We start from the raw sequence: 15,035 nt of genomic DNA, 5'->3' as shown, positions 1-15,035 counted from the left end.
TTTTTGCGTGTGAGATATGGGCATCATGCAAGAATAGGTACGCTATGATGATTCAAAGGCCTTGCTGAATGCAGCCTAATGTGCTCTCTGGTGTCACTTTTAGTTTGGTTCAGTTGGTCAGGACCAAGGGGAAAAAAAAGATACATTGTTACTTAAGGGTTGAAAACACCAGCGAGCCCAACGTTTTGATAATATGACAGTACTTATATCACGATACAATATTTATTGCAATTTTAAACATATTTCGATATTCTACGATACAGTATATTGCAATTTATTACCTTTTTTCCAACTTCAAATCACGTCTCCAAAGGAAAACTTTGTCAACATCTGTTTTATCTAAAAAAGATACATTTTTGTTCATCTCACTGCAAAAAAATCCCCCCAGAAAAGTTACATTTATACAGTAAAAGATCGATACTTGGCATCCGTGTATTGCCACGGAAAATCTTGTGATACCATGCTGTATCGATTCCAACACACACTCCTATTGTTTCCTCGTAGTTCTGTTCCAGGTCTTCTTGTATACGCTGGTGATTGACAGCAGGCCACCTTTTCAGGTGATCTGCACGAGTTTGATTGACAGCTCTCGCACCAGTCCAAATGAACCGAACCAAACGGGCAAATGCACCAGAGTTTATTTGAACCTCACCAAACAAGGTAGTGTGAAAGCACTTTTTTTAGAGGAATTCAGGATTGATCACTTTTATTGCTGCGATGACCTCACGTTCAACTTTATTTAACTGCTTTATCTGGAGACAGACACACTTCCTGCCTGAGCTGAAATCTCATCTCTTCAACAATGTCCGCCTCTTCTCTACTTTCCCTCTCTATACTTAAAGCTGATCTCGCCTCCGCCTACATTCTGCCTGACTCTTATGTCTTCATCTACCTCTTCATTATGCATGAACCATCTTGGGTTGCATGTATTGCTGCGGCAATTCCGTGATGCATTTAATCTTGTAGCCTCTTAGTTGCCTGTAATATCAGTGGTTTGTGTAATTAGACTTATTCTCTTTGAATTAGCTGAGCCCAATCAGACAATGTCACAAGCTGTGCCGGTGTACCTAATCTTCTCTGGGGACTCTTGAGGCCCTCGCCACAGTCTGAATGGGACCAGGAAGTACGCGTCAATCAGCCACTCAAGCACCATTAAGTTCAGAGTCAATGTGGTCTACAGTATGCACAACCATGAAGGATTAATGCTAAATGGTTTTTTAAGCTTCTCATCCTGCCTTTCTGTTCCCAAGGCTGTTGTTTTCAGCGCTTGGCCAGTCAAGAAATAACCGAGTGTTCACCACATTTTTAATCATGTAAGCAAGAGCAATATGAAGATGTTGTTTTGTGGGCATTGCTTTTGGCATACAACACACCACATGGATATAACTGGGAGGTTCAGCTCTTTACTCATCCTCTTACACTCTGGTTTCACATCTGGTACATCGTCAGAGACCTACAACTAAAGATTGCTCAAAACAGAAACCCTCTCTGGATTTATAATTTGTGCCTCTAACACTTTGAAGAGCTGCATTTCTAGATCTTATTTGTCTCCTACTTTCCCACAGTTACTCAACCTAAATGGGGGCTAAGCTCTTAAAGAACATAATTGGCCTTTTTCCTCACAAAATTCCACAAATTCAGGCTTGCAGACATGTCACAGCAAGTGTTGCAAGTTGTCAAATTACACAGATGCAGGATATCCTTATATTAGGGGACAACGCGGTTAAGCAAAAACAGAGTCCCATATTTCCATATTACTCATTCTTTCATCATACACTATATCAGCAGCATATGATTAGCATGTGTCCTGCAGTTCCAGGATGTCTGAAGACAAGTCTGTGATGTAATGATGTATCTTTATAGCACATACAAATGCATGTGACATCAATCACAAAATGGGGGAAAATAAGGCTAGCAGTTGACGTAACAGTGAGTGTGTCCACTGTGGAAATATTGAAAATAACTGTTAAATTAAGATAAAGTGACACTTGGAATCCAATGATTTAGCGCAAAGACTGAAAGGACAATTGCATTATATTTATTACACTTTGTTTTTTGTATGGACTAAACAAAATTGATTAACAAGTTATTTAGTAAGCTTCAGAGATGCGTTATGAGCCAGGCTAGCAGTTTCCCCCTGTTTCCAGTCTGTATGCTAAGCTAATCAGTTGCTGGCTGTAGCTTCATATTTAGAGTACAGACATGAAAGTGGTGTCCACTTTATCATCTACTCAACTGTTAAGGAAGAAAGTAAATCTAATTTCCCACATGTCAAACTACCCCTTTTTAAAATAAGTTTTTTTTTAAGATTCTTGGAAAATAAAAGATCACTTTACAGTCGTCTCGATCTTCCACCAGCCTGCTAGCAGACGGAATTGACACAATACACAGTCAATGGAGAGTGAAGGGTTGTTTTCCTTCTGGTGTGGGTAGGACTTAAATGCGCTTCATTGACTTTTTGCATGAAGGTGCGTCCTTAACAATTCCATCTGCTACAGAACAACAGACCAATGCCTAAAAGCCCTTGCGTGGCTGGGATGCACTACCAACACAGTAAATAACCCATAACTAAGTTTTTATAAGCTGCTAAACCGAAAAACTGAGCTTTTAAGTAGACAAAAGTGGATACAGACAATAAGACGTTAGGTGTCAGCAGGAAGAATGGGGAAAATTGGGATTGTGACACTTAGTATGCCTAATGTTATGTGTGCACTGACATTTTACATCACGTGTCAGTTTTAGGCTAACTATATTTCTGTAAATTAAGCTAAAGCACTTTGACAGTTAGCTCTGCAATTTGTGTTATAGTGGGATGTGGATTAATATACAAAGCTATGCAGTATTATATTTGCAATTATGTTAGCTTGCTAACACATAGCTTACATTAGCTTACTAACAGCTAATTTGTCCTCTATGGTAGACATATGTTGCTAACATAATTATTTGACATGATTAAATGAAATGTTAAAAAAAAAAAAAAAAAAAAAAAAAGGTTGGGTTTAAGAAAAGAACATTGGTAAAGGCTTTAGTAACACAAACCAATGTCACACACTTAGGAAAACAGTTTAGTTTAGTGAGTTTAGAAAAAGAACATTGGGGAAGGCTTTATTAAAAAAATTGAAAAAGAAAGACCGGACCCCTCCCCCCCCCCAATAAACATATGTTAGAGATATTTGTTTCTGTCTAGGCATTTCCAAATAAGGAACTAGAAATACTGTTTTGTAGAAAGTTTGTAGAAACAGTTGACTTTGCTTCCAAATGCATTACTTCAAACACAACTTGTCTTTTCTGGGAATCATCAGCCTCTACTAAAAGTACAACTAGAGTTTTCAATCCTCATCTGTTCTCAGGTAAGGACCCAACAGCCGGTGCAGCTGCACTGAATCACAGTGCAAAGAGAAAGTGGGAGGTGGCGCTGGAAGGGTTGTCAGTGCTCATTAGCTCACTGCACTCAGCGGCTCCCTGCTTATGTAATGGAGAGGAGCTGCGGTAGCCTATGTGAGCAGGAATATTACAGTAGTGGAAGGTAATTGGGGGATTATCATGTGAGTGGACTGTACAGGGCAGAGCCATATAAGCCCTGTAGGATGATGGGATGCAATGTGATTGATAGTAACTGTGGTCAAGCAGCACAGGAGAAATGTGGACTCAATAACCTCTCTTCCTCTTGTTGTGTTCTCCTCTGGCTTTCCTTCAGTTTCCTATGCTTATATTGTCATCTTTTTTTTCTTTATTCCTTTTTCTTCTTCTTCTTCTTCTTCTTCTTCTTCTTCTTCTTCTTCTTCTTCCATCCGACTGAGCAGTGTCCTTGTTTCGTGCTAACTCCTTCCAGGGGAATCATTGCCTGCCAGTCTTTGCCCTAAAACATCACACACTCGCTGCTCTGAAATCATGAGTTGAAGTTTGCCCAAACATCAAGAAAAGATGTTAAGTACCCCTGGCCTGCACTGCACCTCTTCACCATGGGTCTTCTAAAATCTAAGATGGTGGTTTTAAAACTAGCGTGGTATAAGCACTTTAGGAGCTATTTGCAATGTGAAAAACCTGCAGCAATAATAGAACTTGCTGTAGTGTTCGCATAAAACAGATTACACAGTGCAAGATAGCCTATAATTTCACATGGAGGCTGGTAACAGCATATAGTGGTGACAGTAAATGGACGAGCAGGCTAGTAGTTAAATACTAGTTTTAAAAAGAAAGATCTTAGAGCTCCTATACTTCAAATTGAAAACTACTTCAATGTAAGTATAGCTGAGCAGTGCAGAAACATATACAGTACAGTCTAGAAGTAGCTGCACTGTGATGTGTTTCTTTTGTTGTTTTTGTGCTCCAGTCAAGCACCTTTGGAACTGAAATGAAACGGACTATGAGTTTTTTATTTCCCATGTTCCCATTCATATTGGATGACCAGTGCAGGGCTAGTGCACAGTGAAGCACAATGATAAACAAGGCAACCAAGGTGTTTTTATAGCCACATATTGAGAATTTTTGTTCACTCTCAAAGTCAGCCACTTGACCCTAAATTAAGCAAGAAGTGATGCCTGACAGCATCGTTAGGGAAGATATTGGGTGTCTGCTATTTGTGGATTGGAGATCTCTGATAGTTTCAAACTGCAAAGGATTTTAGTCAAATATTAAATATGATGAGTGTTTTAAAGTGTACTCTGTTAATATTCCCTATGTACAAAAGTGTGTACATTTCCTACCCTCACCCGTATATACAAATGCCCTGAAAGTTGCTCTATTTGAAATTCAGTGTACTGCAGTACAGAGCCAAAACAACAAAGTACACGAAAACTGTCCAAATACATAAAGTTACATTACATTCCATTACATGTCATTTAGCTGACGCTTTTATCCAAAGCGACTTACAATTAAGTGCTTTCAACTGTGAAGGTTCAAACTCAAGACAACAAGTAGTAAGTGCAAGTACATTAGCTTAAAATAAGCAAAGCTACAAAGAGACGTATGAAAGTGCAGGTTCAAGAATTATTATTATTTTTTTTTTATTATCCGAGGTGTAGTCGGAAGAGATGTGTTTTTAGCCTTCGACGGAAGATGTATAGGCTTTCGGCCATCCTGATGTCGGTGGGGAGCACGTTCAACCATTTGGGAGCCAGGACAGTGAACAGTCGGGATTTCGTTGAGTGATTAGTTCTCCCTCGCAAGCAGTTTGTGCTACATATTTCAGTCCACATTTGTGCATACATATTACATGAAAACTGTCCAAATACATAAAGACTGCACTGTTGGTGCTACAGACTTCAGTCCACATTTGTATTTACATACAACCTGTCTGGTGAGCTTCCCTACTCATGTGGAAGGCCCCAAGGACAATGACACCAAACTGAATCCCTTATCTTTCACAAACAGTGTGTCTCTAGGGTCAAGCTAAGATGACTTTAGGGCTTTTTCTCCGGCTAGTATGCGTCTCAGGTGCACACACCTATCAGAGCAAACCACCAATTGCTCTGGATGCTGAATTGAAAGCACTGAGCCTGAGTTGAAAGCATTGAGCTTGAGTTTTACAGATGAAGCTGGGAGATTTTTTGGGCTGTCGCTGCTCAACACGCAATGCAAGCAGGCCACATGCCATAATGGTAACTGCCAAAGTCAGAGTATGCCATAGCTATGCCAAGCCAGTGCGTCACTGGTTTTCCGGCTGTTTGTGTTGGGGCATTCAGGGTAAGTTTCTGTTGTTACTGCTGCTGTGGTTTTGGTAGTTGTGTTTTTTTTGTCCTTGGAGCTAAATATCAGAAATTCATTTTGTTGTCAAAAAATTAACAGATTTAACAGGACTTGACACATTGACATTCATGGTCAATTTGGGGTATGTGTATACATAAATATGTTGTGTAGGCATACTGTACATGTGTTCTTCATTGATTTTTTCCCCTTTCAGATATAATGTGGTTACATTTAGGCATAGCTCGGTTTGAACACGCTGACATATCAGACATGAGTTATTGATAGCTGCTAGCTTGTGTTTTCCTTTCCCAGCCACAGCCTTGTGATGTTGGGGACTCCCTTTTTGTTATCTTAACCCACTGGTTCAGATAATCCGGCTAATCATTAGCCCGAACCGTTGGAAGCAAGACAATGGCAGCAACGCACAGCACTTGATCCCGCATAACTTAAGACGTGTGTTTGTGTTGTAAGGCTTCTCTTTATAGCTTCAGAAATGTGAGACCTTAGAGATAGCAGGTAGAGCCTCAGAAATGCGCTGGTATTCCTGTTTGTTCAAGATGTCCAATACCTGTGCTTGTGCCAATAGAATGTTGTCACAGATATCACCAAGAACTCCACAAGGTCTCAGTTACAGCTCTAATTTTGTGTTTCCCATCTCTCTTTCTTATCACTCCTGCTTACCCATCTAATTCCATTTCTGTTTACCTCTAAAGCTCCTGTTTGTCATGGCAGATTAGTCACCAGAAGATAATGGGTTTGCTTTGGGAACGGTTAGCATTAAGCTTCTTTCATGTAATTCTGGTGATCTGGCTGGTAGCCGATAGGCCACATTTGGGAGTTAGAGGAATTGGTTTTACCACAGACAACTGAAACGCAGTAGAATATGGCACAATAAGTGGTCATTTTTTGTTATACAAAACCCTCCTGCTACTTATGGTTTTAAAGAAGCTGCTCATTAAAGGGGTTATTGTTTCTTTTACTGCTATTATTTTCCTCCTTTTCTGCTGTATTGAAGAAGATCATTTTTTGTTCTTCCATCTTTTGCCAGGCAAGTTACTGCATGACTGTTTCCTGCTGGTAAAGGGCTGAGAAAATATAAATCTTCTCCTTGTACTGTCAAACTACCCTCTCTATATTCTGTTGTGTGTACAATGGGAGTATGCCTTCATAAAAAAAAAAGATTAACACATTGATCAGCTGCTGTTACCATCAAATGGGTTGGAAGAACCCATATTTGTTGTAGATTTTGTTTTTTAAATGGAACATTTGAGCAAGGTGACAAGGTGTTAAATTAAATGCATTTCATGCAGAAACATTATGTTTGCTAATGCTGCTAAGATGAACACTTTGAACCTCCCTAACACATTCTTAAAGGCTGTTTTGACAGCTTCCACTGTCTACACTTTGCATGTCTTAACATGGGCCCCCCCTGATTCTGCTCTTAAAATACACAAAGGCATTACTTTTCCATTCAGTAATGGGATAGGCTGCTGTAGCTCCAGCTTTTTATTTAGGAGAAGCTCCCTAATTTGGCTCTGTGAAGAGGAGAAGCTTCTTCCCAGCATGTATAGATTTAGTCATAGTTATAGAATCATTACTCAGATGCAGAGCTGCTCTGGAGGCAGAAATAACCAAATTGGTTCAGTTAAACTTCAATGGGACCAGCTTTGTAGCCTGGCAAACTTGAACGGTTTGAAAAATATGACAATATTGAAGGTCAGTTATGGTAATTGTTAAGTTCTGATCATCAGCAGTGTTTCAGTTAGCAGAAAAAAAAAGAGATGTACGATCAGTGTTTTGCTCTTACTTTTACGATGGGCTTTAATGCTTCCAAGCAAGAAAAAATACAGAAATTGTTCTTTTGACTCTGCATATCAACATCTACTTTAACCACCGAGATTATTTCTACCCCCAGAGCAGCTCGCCTGTTTGAAAAACACCTATCTACTCTTTTTTTCAGAGCTGTAGGTCAATGTTTGATGGAATATGACATGCTTGATTGGCTGGCTGACCACAGAGTCAAGGAAGAGGAGGCGTCTGCATTCACAACCCAACAGATATGGGACCCTGTCTTGCACCCGTCGCAGCGCGGCTCAAAGCCCGACGCAAAGCCCGACGCAAAGCCCGACGCAAATGTCTTTGCTATTTTAAGACCGTCCAGCGCCCACGTCATTTAAATAGCAAATGCACCTGCGCCCATCTTTGCACCCATGGGTGTGCTGGTCTTACAGGGAGTCGTGTTCAGGTGAATTCTTGGCGTATTGCTATCTTGAGGCAGCGGGAAGTGATCGCACCATTGACTAAGAAAAACCTGTTCTAAAGTCAATAACGCAGCATGTCATTGTTATTTTAACAGTACATTCGTAAAATGTGGCTAGGCTTATGCACAGTGCGTGGACACTATGCTTGTTACACACACACAGGGAGGCGAAGCAGCACACAAACATGCAAAAGATTACAAATAAAAATATTACGGTGCAAATCTGCTATCATAATAGCAATGCGCCGAGGTACACGCCTGGCTTTTAAAGGGAATGGGAGATGACACGCTAAGTACAACCCTTTTGAACTATGCGCCCGGCGCACGGACCATTTTTTCCCGCCGTCAAACTAGCAGAAGTTGGTTTGGACACGCCCTAAACGCACCTGCGCCATGCGCTTCACGCCGTGCGCTTAGATCGTTAAAATAGGGCCCATGGTGTGGAAAGCCGGTAACATTTGCTTCACTTATCCATAAAATCTGTATTATTCCATTATGATGACATAGTTGGGTTGAGTGTTTATTGACAAGGGAAATATGTTGTATGTTCAGTGCTGTGATTTGGATACGACCAGTCCAAAGATCTCCTTTTTTGTTTTGAGTACAGTAGCCTTCTGAAGGGCCTCAAGTTGTTCCTCTTGTTTTTCTCATCCCACGTTTCAGTGGGATGACAATTCCTGCCTCCAGCTGGATCCAACTGTGAGCAAGTTGTTGCGAAGGCCAACTATGTGGTTTGTGGTGTTTCGACATGCAGGCCATGCCAGGCCCTCTTGGGTGTGATCCACTGTTTTGTCAACAGCTTATTTCTGTGACCACGTTTGCAGTTACAGAGCATTCGGATACTGAAGCACAAGCACTGGTGTTTGTTGAAAAATTAGGAACAAGACCTCTGTCGTTCAGAGGGGGTAGACCTACCTGATACATTTCTTATGTAAGGTTATTTTCACTTCAGATATGGATGAGGACGTTTTCTGCAAAGACCCTTTCCTGTTAGAATGCAAGGATATTCGATTTGTAGCACTAGGACAGGAACACATTTATTTCTTTGTTCATGCTATATAGCCTACTCTATTATTAAACCCTAAATCCTTGTTAAAGCAGTGTCCAAAGAACTGACATCTTAAAAAAGGTGCATCACATATAAAAGGAAAACGGATTAAAGAAACCTAAATTAAAGATGACCAAAGATGATTTAAAGGTCCAATATGTAATATTTGTACTGTAATAAATCCAAAAATGACACCAATGCCTCATCAGATATTAAGGAAACATGTTAAACTGAAATACTATCTTTTCTGACAACAATGCTAATGTCAGTATTTTTTCTTTTTGAAATTTACATTCCGTGACGGAATTTATGTTTATGTTTTGATCTGTGTGTTGTTATCAACGGCCCAGTTTGACTGCCAGGCCGGGTTGCCAGATATACCTGTAAAAACGTAAACCCAGCACGCTACAGCTGTAACGCTAGTACAGCCATGAAAGCAGCAAACAAACGAAACAGGATCAACGGAGATAGATTCTACATGACATAAAAAAAAAAGAAAACATGCCAATTTACCGTGGGATTTATCAAACTGAATAAATCCCGCCTGCACATAAAGACAAAACTGCTTTGCTTGCTCCATTGTGTTGTAAGTAAGACATCTGTTGAAAAAGTTATTGTATTCATTAGCATGATTGCCGTACTGTTTAGTTCAAACACATCCAAAACACCAAAGGAAGACGAGCTGACCAAACGCAAACTTTTATTTTGAAAAGTCAAAGCTCGAGCACGGCACCAGCCTCCTGGCTGAGACGGGAGCATAGACTGTATATTATTAATATATTATGTTATTAATAAGGGCATGAGACAGGAGTTCTCCTTTTACTATGCAGTGTTAAGAAATATCTAAAAGACGTGTTTGTTCGATTTCTGGAGGAGGAAGGAGAGGCTTGGGTCGAATTGAAAGTTAACTAAAAGGTTTAATAAAACAACATGAAAACAGTCAAAACACAATCAAACATAAAACATAAAACACTGCCAGTAGCAGACTGCAAAACATGCTTCCCCTTGTGGGGGACACAGATTACAGCCATGCGACATGACAAAACAAATGTTACACTGCAGCTGACAGCGGACTGAATCTATGATTCTCCTTGTGGAGTCACATAAAAACAGTCTTGAATCTTTCTCCTGCTCCCACATTTATTCCTGTCTCTCAGGATAAGGACACACCTCTGAATTTCAAGTCACAGACTAAAGTTGTTTATCATGGAAGTGTTGATTCTACAGTAATATGCATTTCCTTTGTTCTAATCACGTCTAGCTCAACAGGGGATGGCTCCCCAAAAAGAGACAACAGTTACCTTTCCTGTGGGGACAATGAGTCTCCTACAGTATGCTAAATAACAGCCATGACCTAATTAATTCTTTAGAAGCTAGGTTTTGGGTGAGGCAGTCAAATGCTGATTAGTGTGGTGTGATGCAATCGGTTGATTCAGTGCTTCCTCCAGCTACAGTGTTCATTCAACTAAAAGTACATTTTTATCAGACATCACCAATGTTTTAACTTTTTTAAACCTAACAGTCCACCCCTTCACACCTTAAAAAAGGTGTGAATATCACTTATAAATGTTATTGAACAAAAATGTAGACATTAGCAAAGTTGTAAGAACTAAATCATAATCTATAAAAGAAATTCATGTCCTTCTCTGACCTCATCATCTGACTCCTCATCTTGTATCAAGAAGGTTATTTCTCTTTAACAAAATATGTTTAGCTGGTTTTACTCAGTGATTAGTGACAAGCATTCCATTTGAAACAAAAACAGATACACTTAATTAAATCAGAAGATATTAAAGTTGTTGACCAGGTAAAAATAATGGAAGGGAAAACATCTTAGAAATCAAAGAAAACAAAACCAAATTCAACTTTCCACACTGCACTTCAAATACTGCACAAGTAATAACTGGTCTCAAATCTGTAATGCAATCAGGTGGTCTGAAATCTATTCAATGGAAAAAATGCATTAGGTTTGATCTTAATCACAAAGGAGCTAAAAACTGATACACACACACACTTCAATATATGCTATCAGTTCAGATGGAGTGAGCACAAAGAAACAGTCTTCATCAGTGTCCTTTCTGTAGTGAAAGATGCAGACTTGTGATAAAAGTCTGAAATCCAGATTTTGACAGTTCCTTGTTCAATATTGTCCAATCTGAAAATTTGGACAAAATCTCAGACTAAATCGACAATATGAAGTTTGTACTAGAGCTGCTGTGTTTGTGTCTTCTGTTTGGAAACATGTTTTGTGATGAAGAAGGGCGTGCGCCTAGGAGCACCTACGGAGACAGAGTATCACATAGATACATGGGTATGATTCCGGACAACACAGGACCAGATGGCATCGTCGCCAAGGCCCTAGCAGCCTTGGGTGGGCTGTCTGGAGAATTGGCCCAAAACTCTGGAGTCAACAATCCTTTTGGTGACAGATCAGAGGGGAGCCCAGGGTCTCATTTACTGCTGGCCCAATTCTCATCACTCCCCTTGTTGGCGTTGGTGTCCTTTGCACGCCCTCTCAGAGACCTTTAGAGCAGCCACAGTTTCTCTCTCCCTCCTTTTCAGAAACAGGACAGCTCCTGTTTCTGAAACATGAAGATGGGCTGGCTGTGTGTGCTGCCTGCTCCAGCACCTGTAGGAAAAAGCCATCCTTAGCTTTTTGGTGTGTCAGCAGGGACTCCAGTCTCCCTGCTCTGTCAGAAAACCACCGCAGGAATTCAGCAGCAGTGATGCTCCATGCTCTCCGTCAGCGTCTGGTCAGAGACAGTGTTCATTCGTTTTGGTACGTCCACACGTACCAAAACGATCTTTTTTTTTACCCGTCTTCCCTGGATTCGTTTCAAGAATAGTTGCGTCCAAACGAATCCACTTGTAAATGACTCAATACGCTACTTCATATGCCAGGCCTATAGGTGGCACTGTTTCTGCTACAGAAATTCACCAAAAAACGGAGAAGAAGAGCATGGTCACTTCCACTTTCCATTTTAACATGACTAGCTAGATTATAATTTTCTCTTAATACGTCCGTGGACTATAATAACTTTCACCACTGCTCATTTTATAAAGGCCGCCGCAAGAAAATGTCTTTGTTTACGTTGTATAATGTGCTGTTGGATTGCTTTTTATTTTGCATGATTGCAGCGCGCTAGCAGCGAGCTAACGTTAGCGCGCTAACGTTCGCTAGCTCTAACATCAGCAGAGTCAAACAAACATCAATGATCCATGACTGATGTATTTTTAATAATCTATACGTTTTTCTTGCAGTAGTCTTTCTACAATAAGCCGTGGTAAAAGTTACTATAATCCGTTCAAGGAGTTGATAAGCAGACAGATTAGCTAGCTAGTTGATAAGTTATCTACTTCCACTTTATAAACAGATAGCCATAGCAGCTAACGTTAAGGTTACGTCAATGGTTACTTCGCTGCTGGAGCAGTCAGCTACTTTAGCGATGTTTAACGTTGGCTACATAACGTTAGCAATATATCTTGTGTAGAATCCAGAGGGAAGGGTCAGGGAGCAGAGACACAGTATTTAGATATAGTGTGCTGGTTTGACCACGGAGATGGGACATGCTCGCTTAGCTTCACCGCAGTTGTGTGCGTCAGCGGCCGTGGGAGAGGGTGTAAAAGAGGGGTGTGGCGATGACATCATCGATACGGATCCGTATTCACCATCCATACGAAGCCAAACGAGAGCCGTTTTCGGATTTTTTCACCCTGAGACCTGGTTTCAAAAAAGTGCGTTTTCAGGCAGTGGGTTTGCAGGATTCGACTGGACGGTCGGCCCAAACGATGCAAAACATGTGCGTTTGCACAAAAAAACGTTTCCGTGTGGACGGCCCCTAAAAGTACATTTTTATCAGACATCACCAATGTTTTAACTTTTTTAAACCTAACAGCGGCCATACCCGACTCTAATAAAAAGGCAGAAAAGGGGTCAAAAATCCAGCTGATTAGCTGTTCCCTCTAGAGGTCTGGAGAACTTCCGTTGTGGAATCTGGATGCAGCGTTTTTTTGTTGCATTTGTTTTCGGGATTTGTGTGCTTTTCTTTTTGCATCGTTTTTTATTCGCATCGCGTTTATGTATTTTGTTGTGTTGTGTGTATTTGCATTGCGTTTGCTGAATGCTGCGCATGTGTTGTCAAATTTAAGGAAGTTGTTTTTCTTTTTGCATCGCTTCTTTTTTCGGGGTTTGCTTTTCTTTTTCCATCGTTTTTTTAATTGCAGCGCGTTTGTATATTTGGTTGTGTTGTGTGTGTATATGCAGCGCGTTTACTGAATGCTGCACATGTGTTGTCAAATTAATGAAGTTGTTTTCTTAATTTTCTTGTGTTTTGTCTATTTGCATGTGTTTTCTGAAGTTGCAGGGCGTTTGCCCCTGTCGGCCACCGTAGTTTACAGCGTTTAGCCTCTTCAGCGGCTGGAGCCGACAACGGTGAGTTATTTTAAGCCACGAGAGGGGGGCTGTAAATCGGAAAGAGAGGACTGTGAGTTTGCAGTGTGTTTAGCGATTGTTGCCGTAATTCTAAGCCAATGAAGTGTGTTCCGTCGGCAAGGTAGTGGTATTTTTAGCGTTTCATACTGTAATTTTAAGCCGAAAAAGTGTGTCTGTCAGTTGGTTACAGAGCTACGCGTGAGCATGGGCTTTTATGACTGTCAATATAGCCAGCATCTACCGTTAGCTACTCCGCTGTGCTGTGGAGTAATGTCTGGCTATGTGAGACTAGCATCAGCTCTCACTTTGGTCATGGCCCTGAGTAGAGACCCCTCACCCCATTGCACCTCCCACAGTATGGGGACCCCATCGCCTTCTCCAAATCCACAAAACACATGTAGACGGTTGGGCATACTCCCAGGCTCCCTCCAGATCTTGCGTAAGTGAAGAAGCTGGTCCGTTGTTCCCCAGGATCCGGGAACGGTTAGAGATCTACCGTTAGCTACTCCGCTGTGCTGTGGAGTAATGTCTGGTTATGTGAGACTAGCATCTAACGTTAGCTACTCGGCTGTGCTGTGGAGTAATGTCTGGCTATGTGAGACTAGCATCTAACGTTAGCTACTCCGCTGTGCTGTGGAGTAATGTCTGGCTATGTGAGACTAGCATCTAACGTTAGCTACTCCGCTGTGCTGTGGAGTAATGTCTGGCTATGTGAGAAAAGCGTCTAGCAACATTGTTGTGAATGCTGCGGTCTCAGCATGGCAACCCCCGTGAACTTCGAGTCTGGGCAGGAGGGGGCGGGGGAAACGACTCTCCAGTATTTTGAATTGGTAGTGCAGTAACTATTTTAACCGCTAGCTGCCAGTATTACATACAATATTACATATTGCACCTTTTTTAAAAGAAGTTTTAAAAATCAAAAAAAAAAAAAAATTGAAATCTGAAAGTATTCTCATCTAAAAGCGTATAAAGCTGCAATAGACCGTATAACAAAACGTATGACAGACATTCAACTTTTCATAGAGAGAGAGAGCACAGGTGGAACTAATAATTTTAACGGGGGTCTGTTCCATTGGTGTATCAGTAAGTCATGACAGTGAGACAGCATTCATAATACCAGGCCCATAGAACGAATACACCTAAATGGAATGCAACCCTTAACAACGCTAGGCTATTATTACACCTGTGTGTTTCCAGTTATGTAATTTTTTTTTTTTATGAAAAAGATATTGCGCAGAATAACTTCTAAAGGAGTGGACAGACAAATAGCCTTGATGTATTATCGCCTCATAAAGTTGCTACGGCTAACGTTAGCACGTTAGTAAGCAAGTTCTTATTTTACACCCAGCAGATATGGAGCAACACCAGCATTGATTTTGTGTTTCTGGCCAGCTGACAAATGTAAGTCCATCATTTGCTGTCCTTTTAGCTCTGTTTTGTGAAAAAAAATATTTGTCTTTTAGCTTGCTAGTTGTGGACTTTATTCACCAGCTAGCACATACTGCTAATGTTTGTGCTGTAAACTAGCTGCCTGTTGCTGGCTGCTAATGAGCTAAAAGTGCTAAAATACTGCCCCGAGCTTAGAGTCTTTGCGTGTTTCACCCAGG

The 15,035-nt window shown here is 40.8% G+C and overlaps 1 protein-coding gene across 4 annotated transcripts in view; it reads left to right on the top strand.

Annotated features, from left to right (window-relative positions):
- The window catches only part of LOC114549067 (partitioning defective 3 homolog), a 387,004-nt gene that overhangs the window by 2,533 nt on the left and 369,436 nt on the right, over positions 1–15,035 (top strand). Inside the window, exon 1 of one of the 4 annotated variants that reach the window (XM_028569213.1) lies at positions 14,612–14,829. The exons of the other annotated variants lie outside the window; for them this stretch is intronic. The gene's annotated coding sequence lies outside the window, so the exon portion shown is untranslated. Of the gene's footprint in view, positions 1–14,611; positions 14,830–15,035 lie in introns of those variants that run through there. 4 annotated transcript variants of the gene reach the window in all.

The sequence above is a fragment of the Perca flavescens genome, chromosome 22 (genome assembly GCF_004354835.1).
Source record: "Perca flavescens isolate YP-PL-M2 chromosome 22, PFLA_1.0, whole genome shotgun sequence".
NCBI classification, from domain to species: domain Eukaryota; kingdom Metazoa; phylum Chordata; class Actinopteri; order Perciformes; family Percidae; genus Perca; species Perca flavescens.
Note: the sequence above shows the minus strand (reverse complement) of the source record. Positions and strands in the feature narration are given on the sequence as shown.